We start from the raw sequence: 15,200 nt of genomic DNA, 5'->3' as shown, positions 1-15,200 counted from the left end.
AAGTTGTCCGCTCCTGAATTAGGGGCTACTTAATTTAAAATTAATTTATCGAATTCGAATTGGTGGTAATAACCACCCCCAGGCTTGACTAGGACGTGCCACCATAACCCGATTACGTTTGCATATTTATCAATTCTAATTTACTGACTAGGCCTAAAACTGTATCGCGTAAATATACAGTGTGTACATGAAATGGAGATGTAATTATCAGTACCTGAATGCCAAGTTTCTGGCAGTCTTGCGCAATCATCAAGAATTTTTCCTTGTTCAGATTACAATCATACAGAAAGATATGGCTGCTATGACACTGTCGAAAAATATCCAAATACCCGACAAGACTTTCGTGCGCCAAGTATGTGTCCTCAATAGCCATTACTTCAACCTGAAAAAAGTTATTTATTATTCTTACTGGTTGAACAATGACGCTTCGTACATGAAGCACATGAACCTAATTGTTCAATAAGATGTGTGATTGCGTGATGAAGTGAACGTGCTCAACAAACATAACTTGGGTCGCCGGCTGGATTCAAAAGTTCCGATCGCTCGCGGGCCGGATCAGTCAATGATTACAGATTACCTCCAGACCTTCTGTTCATCACTGGAATGCCATCGATACCATGCAAATAGTATTATACATTATATCACGGATAGTGTTGGCTCCATTATTCGCAAACGATGGAATTTGCAAAAATATGATGATTGGTCCATTCGAGTGGTGAACGTTGTCGAACAAGGACGTCCTATGACCTATGCTAAACAACGGAAGGTACAACTGCTACGACATCTACAAGGGATGTTCGTCTCAAAACCAGGTGTAGTCGTTATATTTGTAGGTATATCAGTAGTGATCATAGACATAACTCGTCGACAAATATATCCGGCATCAGATGCCTAGCCATAAGCGGCACACAGAAGCGTTCCGCTAGCGATGTTTTAGAAGGACCTGCGTTCAAAGATATGGCAAGTGATGCTGTGGTCGCGTATGTTAATTTGGCTGCAGTTGTTAAAGAAATAACGAAACCCTTAGGTCAGTATGACCTGGTTACAATCAACAACGGGAATCATCGTCTACTTGGGGGATCCCGCCGGCCATCCGACAGTCGACGAGCATGTCCACATTCAAGTCGAAATACAAGCAATTACTACTAAATAAATACAGTCCATCCTCAAGATCACCGGACCACGACTGACCTATCGATCTCGCTTCCCATGACATGCCGCCCCATTTCTTGTCGCTTTCTTTTTCTATACTATCTTCTTTACTTTCATTCAGTGTGCATGCCTCCTCTTTACATTGCCTAAGCCAGGGGTGGGCAAACTTTTGAGCTCGCGGGCCGCATTCAACATCTGAATCCACTAGCGGGCCGCACTACATAAAATTGGAATTATAAACCAAAACGCAATATTGTTATTTGATTACATAGTGAGGGCATGGAGATAATATATGTGCTTATATAAAACAAAACAAACATTGCATATTGATGATATCGTACACGCGTCAGAAACATAGTTGCGATATTTCATAGGCTGGTCGACCTCAATAAGCAATTTGTCAAAACTATACAGATGACAGTCGGTTGTCCCGATTCTTAAAACAGGATTGAAATTTAAATCTGTGAGCAGCGATCTGTTCATAGATTTAGTAATTCCAGTTTTGGTTCAGTTTCATGACGCACAATGCTGACAGCATCACAACCATATTAGCGTCAAACACGCTTTAGATATAATATATTAAAACCCCAGTTCTACGCATACAGAGAACGAATCTACCTAAAACACACGCAAATCGTTTTTATTAGCATATCACCGAAATAATTAAAACTAGCGTGACCAATCTGAAATCACACTCGTGATCCGAATTATGTCAATCTAGTTTATGATTTCTGTGATGTTTAGCAGTTGAAAACTTTCAAACTGCGTGGGCCTTGATATCGGCTGTCGCGCCAGAAATTAAGCATAAAAAAGAACATAGGAATTGTTTACCTTCAAACATTGGTTCTCAATTTTTAAGACACGCCCCCCCCCCTTATGATGGTGAAAGATTTCGCGCCCCCTAATCGTCACATCACAAAACGCAGCCATGATGCTAGCAGACCTAACGGATTGCGTAACGGCATGGAAGGTCGCGACCGTGGATGAGATAGTTTGAAATATGAAATTCAGACAAATACAGAGCAACAATTATGAATTGGTAGTATATTGCGCCGAGCGCGAAATTTTTTTTCGGTTTAGCTCAGCTCTGTGCCCCCCTTCAGATGCTTTCATGCCCACAAGGGGGCCCGCCACCCAGTTTGAGAACCACTGCCTTAGAATTATCATGGTGAAATATACTAAGAAGAAGTTTAATCAAGTCCCTGCATTAATTCGATTTTTAGTACGCATTTTATCAATATTTAAAAAAGTTTATTTTGACTCTCGCGGGCCGCACAGAACAGTGTTGCGGGCCGTAGTTTGCCCACCTTGTCACTTCGACACCTTCCTGTCTTTTCATTGTAACGCATTTTTTGTGGTGTATTGAACAGATAAAATTGCTAATAAACCAATGATGATGATGATGAATCTTATAGTGAAATGAAAGTTTTGCCATTGGTTGATTTTTTGGGTAAATTGCAGTAACCCAAACCGCTATCTAATCTTTTGGCTTGCAATAATCTTGAAGATGCTGACAAAAATTGGAATATCCGGTCGAACTGCATAAAGTGAGAACGCCAGAGGTTCGTGGAGTCATTACTGATATAAACCTTTATGTCAGATGACGATTCGAAACAGATCTTGAGTGATCAACGCGTAGAGTAAGTGCGTCGATTTTCGTGAAGATCCGACGGAGAATCAAAGCCTAGTAGACGTCTTTTTGTCCCGTGAGATTTTGTCCTCTTTTTGGGGAATTTAGGCCATATCTACTGCAAAATTGGTGAATCAGCACCGAAGTGAAGCTCTGGCGGGTATTTCGGGAGCTGAAAGGCGAAAGTTGACCGTTTTTTGGTCAACCGACCACAAAGTCGGAAAAATTTACCGTTTTTCGAGAATTCTCCTCCGGTTTTGCAAGTCTGAAAATTCTGAAAAACTTTCCTCTTTTCAGATTTCAAAAATATGGTAACCTAATCAAAAGGCCAAACATTGTCGTAGTGCGCAGCGATGTACCAGATGTGAGATGAGGCATGTAGATAAGAGTTACGGCGTATGTAAAGAAGAAGGCAAAGATAAAAGCAATGATGACCGATAAAAAATTTAATTATTTGCAGGCGAGACAGCTGCGAGACACTCGGGCTCTTTATATCCAATCACAATACGAATTTTCTACTTCGCCAGGATCAGCATATGAACCTAATGAAGACTTGCATCGCACGAATGCTCCATATCGAACGTCCCAAGCTCGCCCCATACTGGCATGTAAAAAGCTCCGCACCTTCACCTCTCACCCTTACGAGCGACGGAAACACCACGATTCGCTTGAAAACATTATTTGGCACTTCTTCGTTATTCCCAAGCCCAAAACTACTGCTATCTCAGGCTAAGCAAATTTGCGTGATCAATAGAAGCAGTTGCATTGTGGGTAGTAAGCTGGACGATTTAGTGCAGGCGCTTATAAAAAAAAGCGTCCAGTGTTTTATTATATTTGAATCCTAATAGGTTTGTAGTATTTTATACGAATGGAACTTTGAATTAATAATTGTCGTAACATTCAGGATTTGTTTCAGCCCAATTTCTCGTGTTTATATATGTGTTATCTGTGTAGTTCGACATGTCAAAGATATCTCTCGTTCTGGTGGTAGTGTTTGTTGCGCCTATATGGGTGCAGAAAAATATATCCACGGAGTCATATAAGAAGTAATAGCGATGGTAGTAGCGATGAAGAGTCCTTGGTAAAGCGTCGGTATCCAAGAACATTTCACAGGTGAGTGACGGGCAGAATACGGTAAGCAGACCGGGAGGACTATCCTTGAATTACTTTCTATTTTAAATTTCACCTGTCCATCACAGGCAATGTCCAGATAAGCCACAGTTGTAATGAATGGGCCATGTGAAATTGCCATTATACCAGAACATTTTGTCACAGGTATATGAATGACGGTATTATCACCAGGGCTTTGGAGCAGCCATAAATTTAAATTGCTCTAGCTCCGGCTCCGGAGCTTTCTTCTAGCGTACATTAGCTCCGGATCCGCATTATTACCACTGCTCCGGCTCCAGCTCCGGGTCCAGCTCTGAAATTATCGAATGGGCTTGTCTATATCAGGGGTGGTCAGCCCGCGGGCCAAATGTTGTCCGCGAAAGGGTTTTGCTTGGCCCGCGAGGTAATTTCCTATTATATTATCGAAAATGAATTGCTCAGATTGTGAACTTGCAATGCCAACCAAAAATTACAAGTCTGGCTGCGGCACTTGGGATGTTGATGACTAATATGGCTGCGGCACTTGGGATGTTGATGACTAATATATCAGTTCCGACGCATTGGCAGATCAAGGGTCCAGTCACATTTTCAGTAAATCGTCGTACATTACAATAAACTAAAATAGTAGAGAAATTTTTCTTCACGCTTCGCGTGTTTAATTGTCACGCGAATTCTTGCTTCGTAGCTTACTCCCTACCGAAAATGATAATAAACGCCTAATTTATCCGATTGAGTGTAACTGTATTCGCAATTACGGGAGAAAGTATTTTCGCGTTTGCGCTCGCATAAAGATCGTCGACGGTGAAATGTAGGCACAAAATGATTGTTGCATATCATCGGAGACCTTCAACATCGATGTGGCCAGACGCCGAACAGTCGTGTCCTTGCAAACTGAGCCTAGCGGGCGGTATAGGTACGGTACAGTAGACCCGCAATATACTCCAGTAATAATATTATCGACCTAGTTTATTTATAAACTTTGAAATTTTACCCGCTTGGCGCGGCTAGTGGACCGCGCACTCGTTCGTCAATTGCATGTGCCCCTGTAGCCGAAAAGGTTGGCCATTCCTGGTCTATATAGATTATAAATCTACCCATAGGTTAGTTATCTATAGTAATCTTGAGTCTGTCAGCCGTCAGCAACATCCGATGTCGCAACTAAGACATAGGTGCCGCGGTGCCGGCATGTGACGTCATAATGAATATTTGAAAATTGTTGATAACGTCATTGCTGCACTAGAACGCACTTTACTCTATGTCAGGGGTCGGCAACCTTTTGCTAGTCGCGGGCCAAATTTCGGGCGTACAACTTCTTGGCGGGCCGGAATAATTCTTAGTACTATATTTTATGCTCACTTCGGTATATATTATCCTACATTGCTGCAATCTCAATCATACCATTCAGAAGACACATGTATTTACACTTCAACAACACAGAATAAATGTGACAATTGACGCAGCTTGCTTTGTGAATGGTTTTCAACTTCTGGTAACAAGTCAGATGAAACAAGAATCAGACCCTATTTAAAAGAGACGTCCGAAATAGGTGATCATAGCTTGCTCTTCGTGAATTTCATTGTTCAAAACTATTGTTCACATGCGCACGTGCTTCCAAAAATCGATGCAATTTCTTTTGCATTGTTGGTCAAGCTGGCATAAAGATCAATTTCTCTTCGTCAAAGTCATGCATCGATATGCTCTTTGTATGAAATTTGTCATTCAATTCAACTGCATCGCCTTTCAGAAAGGCACATTCGAAATTTTCAGGCAATGGTATTGGCGTCCACATTAAACGGACTACTGAATAGTCAGATTTCATTTTGTAGAGAAGGAATGTCGGAAAAGCGGGTGAATATTCAGTAGTTAAATTTCGTATCACAGTTACAAATGTAGTGTTGGTACTAGGTTTTCTCTCCTTCAGTATAGGAAAGTGAGCATAATTTTATTTGTACTGTTGACATTTCCAGAGTCACAGATTTGTTTTGAATGCGCCTCAACATCTCACGTATTTAGTTGTTTTTCCCTTAAGTTACAAATTCAATTTGTTCAGATGTGACATTAAATGAAAAAGGAAAGCAAGATTAGACACCCATTTTCGATTACAAGATTATGAGTCGGCGATATTAGTGTTTTCGAGGAAAATTGCTATTTCATTTCTCAGTTCATACACTCGTGTATGCATAGCTGCATGACAGTTATAGGCCTATACAGGACATCGCTATATTGATTCTCTGCTTCTAGTACTAACTGGCGTATCTGATTCAGTTAATGAGACAAAAATCATATTAACAGTTTTCACCATTGTGGCCAAAACACTATCCAGGTTTGTTGTCTTGGCACAAAATGCCTTCTGGAGAATTAAACTATAGATATAGGCTGACTAACATACGGAGGCTATGGTTATCTATAATTGAACAGTTTAAAATTCCGTCATTGCGTCTGAGATGTTCCAAGCGTTTTTGAAGCAAAGGAAGGACACCTTTATTGTCACACCCCGTTAGAGTGGTAAACCCTTTAAAGAAGTATGGAACACCTTCGGTTGCGAAATACACCCGATTGATAAGCACTGATGGCAGTCTAGTCTATCTCCATCTCCTACTTCAACCACCTTCGTTTCATGGCATACCAGTAGACTAATACGATGTAGGCTACTATTATATCGTAGCAATGCCTCATTCTTTTCATGCAGTGCTGCACTGCAGATTGAAACTCATTATGAAACGTGGGGCCGTATTCTTGTGATAACTAATTATTATGTCGTGGGCGGGACGATTTCGCTTGCCGGGCCGGATCCGGCCCGCGGGCCGTAGGTTGCCGACCCTTGCTCTATCCCATTGCTGTGAACAGCATTAAAATTCAGGCCTGCTGTTCAATTATGATAGATCAGCAGATGTGGTTGTTGCATATAGAACAGCATCTTATGAAATACGTCGGAGCCGGAGCTACTCCTCAAATAGCGGGCTCCAGCTCCGGCTGAATTTTATGTTTAGCTCCTGCTCCGACTCCAGCTCCAGTGAAAATGCACGGCTCCGGGGCTCCGGTTCCAAAGCCCTGAATCACAACAGACTATGCCTGCAGTCCCTGCACCATATCAGTTCATCAGTATCTGTAGTAGCATGTCGACTTAGCTCACTGTTTGTATTCTGTATGGGCAGTTTAGCCAATAATTAGTTGGTACTCAATCCTTGCTTAAAATTGTTGTGTGGGTAGGAGGTATAGGACTAGAGGGAAAGGTATAATTAACGGCCTATGGGTTTTGCCCAGCATAGTTAAGAAATGAACGTCTTTTTCATCTTTTTCTGATGCCAGATGCCGCACAATACGGTACTGTTCAAATTGCAAATTCTGTAGTTGAGGTAATTATACCTCTGTGTGTGCGAGGCGTTCGATTTATTCGAACAATTGTTTTTCTAGATTTACCTTTAGCTTTGGATTTAGAAGATTACCTAACAGCCTATCTATCTGGGGTACAAAGTAACAGATACAATTGAATCAAACAAAATAATTTCACTTATGTTCCTGCTACTTTTATCATCGTTATAACAAAGAATGGTCAATTTGGTGTGCTTTGCTTTATACAATTGCTTGTGAACTGATAGAATGACCCGTACAATGCAGCTTTCCTACCAAATGAATCCCTGAAAGAAATATGGATAGAATGTATTAGAAGAAAAGACTGGTTGCTAGCAGAATCGTTGGTCATCTGCTCTGATCATTTTCCAGAAAGTGCTATTTACCGTGTTGCAGTGTTGGGATGACTCGAGTCATGACTTGACTCGAGTCAGACTCGAGTCACCTTTTTCGTATGACTTGACTTGACTCGAGTCACTTTGCTAAAATGACTTGACTTGACTTGACTCGGCCTATCAGAAATGGGGATTGACTCGTGACTCGGAGCAAAATTCACGAGTCAATTACAAGTCATCAAGTAATCGGTGTCGATCAAAATCACTGGATCTTGCATATGTTCGCGAAACGTTTGTGTAACCCGTGAGAGCGACCAATTAATTAATGAACGTGCGTTTTACTGAGCCTCCACTGTTCTCTCATAAATACATTGACCGCAAACGAAGTGATCGAAGCTTACAGCTTACGTTGTCGTAAACTAGTATAGTAAAGTAATTTCTATTCTCTGTTTTACCTTAATCAAGCTTCTTGTTTTATTGAAACTGAATTCGAATATAGTTTATATAGTCCTCAACCATTGGCGCAGGCTCGAATTGTATCATATCGATTTGTAAATGCGTAATGTATTGCATCTTATCAATTCGTAGGCTATATATTCTCTATCTTGGCTGGTAACTATAAACTGAGGTTTAGCAGTTCTTATGTAAGCGATACACCACCTTCTTGCATGTATATTTAACTTTATATTCGTTCATCGGTTCAAAATCAATGACTACTCATTCTGTATTTCAGACAGCTAGCAAAATGCAATGACGTTATCATGCCTCCTACTTCGAAAAGGCAACTTGACTTGAATTGTGACTTGACTCGTGACTTGACTTGACTTGACTCGACTTGACTCGAGTCACCTCCAAAAATCGAGTGACTTGACTTGACTCGAGTCACCTTTGAAAATCGATTGACTTGACTTGACTCGAGTCAAAATGTGCAATGACTCGAAATGACTCGTGACTCGAAGGTAGTGACTTGATCCCAACACTGCCGTGTTGGCGGAAGAAGTCGTTTGGGGAAGAATGCTGTGCCGACAAGGTACGGTAGACAGTTACAATGTATTTATAAAGATTGAGTTCCAATTACTATACCTTTGGTTCAACCCGTCTTGGCGTAAAATTCACGTAGTAGACCCTGCAGGGGGTAGCTTTCAATGTGATGGTGCGTCAAAAAGGTCATTGTATTTTGACGTTGATAAATTTTCACATGTTCATTGAAATCATTTATTGGTTTCATGGTGATCACTTCTGGATGTGTGGGGAATGAGTGAGAAGAAGTGCCCATTATTCTACTTTATAGCCGAGGTTATGCAGGATAAGCTCCTATACATAGCGGATGAAAAAAAAACAGCAAATTGACGCCATTATCGCTCAATACCCCGGGAAAATTTCGACATACCATGCAATGTCCACGTCTGTACAACGTATTGTTGACGAAGGGTACACCAATAATACGATCATATTAGCACCTGCTAGCGCACACATTTCGATGTAACAGCCTCGAGATATACATAAATATGTTCCTAACTTGTCCACGTCATCGCAAACAACGCAATTTGCAGCTGCAAAGGAGACAAATAGCATGGACCTTAGTAGGTGTAACTTACCTAAATACACTGAATAAGAGTCAGAGGGCGCCTTAGTAAACGAGTTTAACACTAGTACGAACATTGACGCATTTTCATTTTTGAAGAGCTGGCATTCAGTCAAATCCTGCAGTGTTCAGCTGAAACTTCTTGAATTTAATATATATTTATGTGGGCCACCTTACCTATGATTTTCATCACTCGTCTAGTACAAATAAAAAAGTTTTACACAGAAGTACTAGAACCTAGGCTTTTTTGACACATTACAGGATTTTTACCGCAAAGCATCGCATTTTCACATTCTTGACACTCGTTATGTATCTTGGTCTAACTGTATTAGCAACAATATCCCTTGTAAGGAAGTCTATCTTCCTCTTTCCGAGTCATCGAGTCTCTGTAATATTATATTACTGAAGCTCAGCGTGTTACAGGACATGCCAATTGAAATGTACCACTAGACCAGGGGTTCTCAAAGGGTGGGCCACAGGAGCATTTGAGGTGGGCCACAAAGCTATTTGAAATTTTTTAGAATTAATGTAAGTTTAGTTATATTTGTTATGCTAATCGCTATAAATCTATTCATATTATCCAATTATACGTAGGCTACGTAAAGTTTTTCATCCGAATCTGATGCGACTTAGAGGCACGTAAGGAGTCAGCATGTTCAAGTCAAAATCGGGAGGGAGAAACGGCGGCTTTTTCCACTAGCTATGACAACCTACGGCGAACAGCAACTAAAATTATTTCGAGTATATAATAATTGGAAGGTAATGCTGAAGTAACCAAGTATTGCGGCAGGGTCATATGTCGTATGCCGTTGAAAGAGGGGTGTGCAATAATCTCGGAATGAAGTGCAATAGAGGTATAGATTTACTGTACTTAGACAAGTCATCGTATTATTGTAAGATAAAAATAGCCGTCATTAAAAAGTATTAGAAACTTCTGGTGGAGGTATCTGGACCACCGCAACGAATCGTAATGGATTAAGGATTTAGCGGAGCGCATTAATCCTTGGAGTCGGTTTTAAATGTCCGCCCTAGAAATCAATTTACATAATTCAAGAGACATGAAAATTATTGAATTTCTGAATTGAATATTCTGACAACGCAACTTAAGTTGGTTTGGTACAAGACATACATTGTGCATTGTACAGCATGCATATTCAATGAATCGCTTGCCACTTTTCTGTAGTACCCCATTCAGCAATGAATTGATTGAAGCTGACCCAGAATGATTATATTATTCCTCACAATAGTGGAACTAAAATCCCAATCACACAGCGGATGCGTGGATTTGATCATTGTGTTTCGCGACGCGAATGGAGCAGCGGACGAGCATAATATACACAATGTGTTAGCATATGATCTACCAAGGCCGTCTTTTCTGCACCCAAACCTCCAATCGCGGGAGCTCGAAGGTGCTCAAGATTATTTCGTTGGTCGTTTGTTAGAGGATATTCATTAGACATGAAAATTTTCGTCGCGGTTCGTGTGATTTCATGGGCCGAGAGGTATACATCAGTAAATTATGAGAAAAATGTGCATATTTAAGAGAAATGGGCATATCCACGCTGTCGATTACCACGCATTGAACAGAATTATTGCTCCAAAATAAAATGAGGGCCACAGCACATTTTCAAACTTGAAAATGGGCCACGGCCAAGAAAGGGCTGAGAACCCCTGCACTAGACCAAGCCGACATCTTTATAGTCCATTCTAATATACCAGGGTTATACAAGGGCGAAGGGCATCTTCTCTAGTCTACGAGATCGATCATCGGAGAGGGGGCTTGATCTAGTAAATTGAGTGCATATTAGGACTGAGTGCATTATGGTTATTCAGACCCTCTCAAGGAGCATGTTTATGGAAGTTTTCAATTATTACATGGTGAAAATGCCAAAAAATAATTGGTAAAATTTCAGAGGCTTCATGCTGCTGCTATCAAGTATTTGTACAAGGCCGTCTCATATTTAGGCAAGGATAAGACAGGACACATCTTCTACAATGTTGCGTGAATGTGGCTGTATACGCTTGGTGAAAAAAAGAAATCGCAGTTGACACTATTGACAGAAGTTGCTTGAATTAAGCTACCCAGGCCAAGCAGCTTCATGTAGCCACACTTTAAAAAATATCATCTCGTCGATAAGGCGAGATGCAAGTGTAGTAGAGATCGAAGTTGTACACATAGACATTGAGCCCACTTCAACCGTAGGTAACTGTTTCCTTCAGAAACAACACAAACATGAAACCAGTGGCGGTTAAAGGTTATAACAAAACAAAGCCATGGGGATATTATTGACCAGGTGGTAAGGCAGTATTTTCTAAGGGTACCAGCAAGTCGACGATGGTCCATGCATGTTTTCTTAGAATGTGATTGATCTACTACTTGCCAAAACGCCGATACTATAAAAATACCAAATCAAGTATTAGTCGCGAGATTGCATTATGCAAATCCTAGTTGATGAGCATTGTGATATGTCAGCAAGAACCATAAATGATGATAAACCTACTCCAATTTCTTAAAGACCATGCTCAAATACCAAATGCGCACCAGAACAACACTGATATGTCACACTCAAAAACGGCGATTTATTATAAGTGTTGCACTAAAGTGTGTCTAAAATATTGCAAGTAGCTGCGAGCAATGAACAATGGTTTCGGATGCCGTTTGTTGTTCTTTGTGCTGATTTTTAGCTCCCCTGAATGCATTTAATCGGAAAAAATTCCACATGCGTCAAAAACCACTTGGTAGTTCAAAGTTCGGGTCGTTCTACTGTTAAGCATTTCATCGAAACCAGTTACCATTTGCGTCACAAACGACTCGACTTGTAACCAAATACGCACCAAACATTACGAATTACAATTCATTGAGGAAAGACCGAAATATCCACGGTGGTGAAATTTGTTTCTTTATATAATGTGAGATAAATTTTTAGCGATATAAACATGGGAGAGATTGTTCCAGTAGAAACGTTAGCTATCAGAGCAGGGGTAAATTTCCATTATGAACGTCTACATTCCTCCGAACCAGATTGTATCACGACCAGCCAGGTCTTAAAATCTGTTCTGCATTCCTATCCAAATACAGCATATTTTTCGCATGGGAATAATGCTTGCTGGCAGAAACCGTTTTTGAGAGCTGACACAGATGTGTCGGAGGTTCCAGTTTGTCGAAAGGGTAAAAATTCACATGTTTGTATTGAGACATTTTGCCTTCTGTCTTGAAAAATATGGTAAGGAAAGTAGGCGCATTTGAGCTCACTACCTTTATTTAAATAATTCCACGTCAGAAAATTTAAAAATTTATTCACGATTTTCATTCGCACCATTTTCACCACCTTCGTCATTCGCGCTTCAGTTTTTTCATTCGCACAAGTGAGAACTGCCACACAGGTTGAAAAGCACCGCTCTTGATCATTCCGAAATGCAGATTGGGACAAATTTAAAGACAATAATGCACACAAATATTTTTCATTCGCTTCAGGAGGGCCTGATTAATTGTCTATTGACGCAGTAACTAACGCGACCATTCAAGCAACCACTGAAACTATCCCGATGACCAAACCTTCACCAAATCGGAAAACGTTCCTTGGTGAAACAAGGAATGCTCAAAAGCTATGCGACTTAAAGAGGTGGCATACTTAAAAACGAAATAAACTTTCCGCATGAGAGAAATGATTAATTTCCGACGTCAGTAGGCCATAGCGATGAGAACGATACTCACAACCAAACTAGATTTCTGGAGGAAGTTTTGCAACGGACTTACGAGCAACTCGAAATCATCACAAGTTTGGAGGATTATTCGATCAATGCCTATCTCGAAAACATTGACTCTTCCAATGGAATACTGATTGAGGACATCGACAAAGCAAAGGAGCTCGCTCGCCACTTTGCATCAGCATGTCGCGACCGTAATCCTGAACCATCGAACATTCTCGGTGCGCGGTAGAAAGGGAAATTCAGTGTGCATTGCACAAGAATATAATAGACAGTCAGGATATCAATTCTCCATTCACTTGGGAAGAGTTCCAAAAGAATCCTGAAGCGCGGAAAAACACATCTCCGGTTCAAGTAAGACTATGCTCAATAGGGTTGTCCAAAATTTGGAAAATCTCAAGAATGATGGGTATCAATGTCTCATTCTATAGATTATTGATAAAAAACAACAATGAGCCTGGAATAAGCTCACAGGAACGTCGTTAAGATTTGTCGCAAAGCGTTTGAAAGTAGCTACCGACGAGTGGGCGTGCTAGCGACCATAGAACGGAATCAAGACTAGTAATCACGAAATCACGGCTCTCGATTGGCTAATCAGCTATGCTTCAATGATCACGACGGCAGTGGCTTGCTGATCAGTTGTTAAAGGAGTCTACTAACGGCGGTGATTCTGTAAGCGCATTGTAGGTTGGTTGGCATATCAGGATTTAAGATTGATGCAGGACATGTTCAGTGACTAGATACGTGATGATGAACAAACAGCGGCTACTTCCCACAAACTTTAAGCATGACAGGCTTACTTACTGTGAAGGAAACCGCCGTAGCCTACATGTCTGTTTTGACCGATGGATAGCACATAACCTGCGGAGAAATATTGCAAAGGCTCTTATGCAAGTGGTGAACGAATTTCTTGTTTCAGAAGGGATGCATCATCATTGAATACAAATATAAAACTGAACAATGACACTATACTTTGTCTGATCTTATTAGGTTCCAGTCGTGGTATATTTGAAGTCTTGAATGCCCTAAGGATTGGCTGAATCAGCCGTATATGCTGGGGACTGTCAAAGTCGTCAATGATGCCGCACAAAGAGTTAAAAGGTATAAGCACAGACTATGCTATTATGCCCATTAAAAAGACAGTTTGATTGCATAGCTTAACTTAGCCTCAGAGAATTGCAGGCATGACAGAGGTGAAACGGCGAATGATTGTGCTCTTTGAGAACTAGATATAAATCCAAGAAATACCTAGTTATGGTTGCAAATACGTCAGACTGGGCGTAAGTAAAGTATATTAGTCATCGCAAACTGGTACAGCACACCATACGTGAGATGGATGCCGCACAAAATCTTATCTGCTCAGAAGATGTTATATTGGCCGACCATATAGCTTGGTGGAACCACGAAGAAATGTAACTATCGCACTGCTTCATTGCATTTTAAGCTCGTTTTACATTCCAGGATTTGTAGTGTTACAGCCGGTAATGATTCAAGATTTCTTCAGGACATGCTAAGATGTACTGTATTTTTGCTGGTCATACCAGCAATCCAGCATAGTCTGTGCTTACCTCTACACCTCTTTCTACGGCCTCATTGACGACTTTGACAACACTTACCAGTGAATTCAACCAGTGAATTCATTTTGCTGTAAGAGTTTAATAAGTCCACAGCATAAAACTGATTCAGCCAATCCTTAGAGCATTCAAGACTTGAGTTATACAGCACGACTGGAGCCTAATAAGATCAGACCAAGTAGTGTCATTGTTAAGCTTTATATTTGTATTCAACTATGATGCATCTCTTCTGAGACAAGAAATTCGTTCGCCTCTTGCATAAGCGCCTTTGCAATATTTCTCCGCATGTTCTGTGCTATCCATCGGTCAAAACAGACATGTGTAAGCTACGGCGGTTTCCTTCACAGTAAGCCAGTCATGCTTTAAGTTTGTGTGAAGTAGCTGTTGTTTGTTCATTATCATGTATCTAGTCACTCAACATGTCCTGAATCAATCTTAAATCATTATCTGCCAACCAACCTACAATGCGCTTACAGAATCACCGCCGTTAGTAGACTCCTTTAACAACTGATCAGCAAGCCACTACCGTTGTGATCACTGAAGCATAGCCGATTAGCCAATCGAGAGCCGTGATTTCGTGATTACTAGTCTTGTTGCCGTTCTATGGTCGCTGGTACGCCCACTCGTCGGTAGCTACTTTCAAACGCTTTGCGACAAATCTTAACAACTTTCCTGTGAGCTTATTCCAGGCTCATTGCGGTTTTTTATCAATAATCTATAGAATGAGACATTGATACCCATCATTCTTGAGATTT

The 15,200-nt window shown here is 40.8% G+C and overlaps 1 protein-coding gene across 1 annotated transcript in view; it reads right to left on the bottom strand.

Annotated features, from left to right (window-relative positions):
• LOC145435464 (uncharacterized) overlaps positions 1-15,200 on the bottom strand; it is a 440,390-nt gene that overhangs the window by 106,927 nt on the left and 318,263 nt on the right. The gene's annotated exons all lie outside the window — the stretch shown is intronic.

The sequence above is a fragment of the Botryllus schlosseri genome, chromosome 3 (assembly GCF_051294905.1).
Source record: "Botryllus schlosseri isolate E-star chromosome 3, Bs_hap1, whole genome shotgun sequence".
NCBI lineage: Eukaryota > Metazoa > Chordata > Ascidiacea > Stolidobranchia > Styelidae > Botryllus > Botryllus schlosseri.
Note: the sequence above shows the minus strand (reverse complement) of the source record. Positions and strands in the feature narration are given on the sequence as shown.